We start from the raw sequence: 274 nt of genomic DNA on the forward strand, positions 1-274 counted from the left end.
GAAGGAGAAGGGGACAACAGAGGATGAGATGGCTGGATGGCATCACTGACTCGATGGACGTGAGTCTGAGTGAACTCCGGGAGTTGGTGATGGACAGGGAGGCCTGGTGTGCTGCGATTCATGGGGTTGCAAAGAGTCAGACACGACTGAGCGACTGAACTGAACTGAACTGAACTGAAAAGGTCCTGTAGGTCTTCCATCCAGCCATCTCATCCTCTGTCGTCCCCTTCTCCTCCTGCCCCCAATCCCTCCCAGCATCAGAGTCTTTTCCAAT

At 54.0% G+C, this 274-nt stretch overlaps 1 long non-coding RNA gene across 1 annotated transcript in view; it reads right to left on the reverse strand.

The window, feature by feature from the left end:
• Positions 1–274, reverse strand: part of LOC104996951 — a 5,485-nt gene that overhangs the window by 3,412 nt on the left and 1,799 nt on the right. The gene's annotated exons all lie outside the window — the stretch shown is intronic.

Source organism: Bison bison, unplaced genomic scaffold (genome assembly GCF_000754665.1).
Source record: "Bison bison bison isolate TAMUID 2011002044 unplaced genomic scaffold, Bison_UMD1.0 scf7180017864302, whole genome shotgun sequence".
Classification (NCBI taxonomy): Eukaryota; Metazoa; Chordata; class Mammalia; order Artiodactyla; family Bovidae; genus Bison; species Bison bison.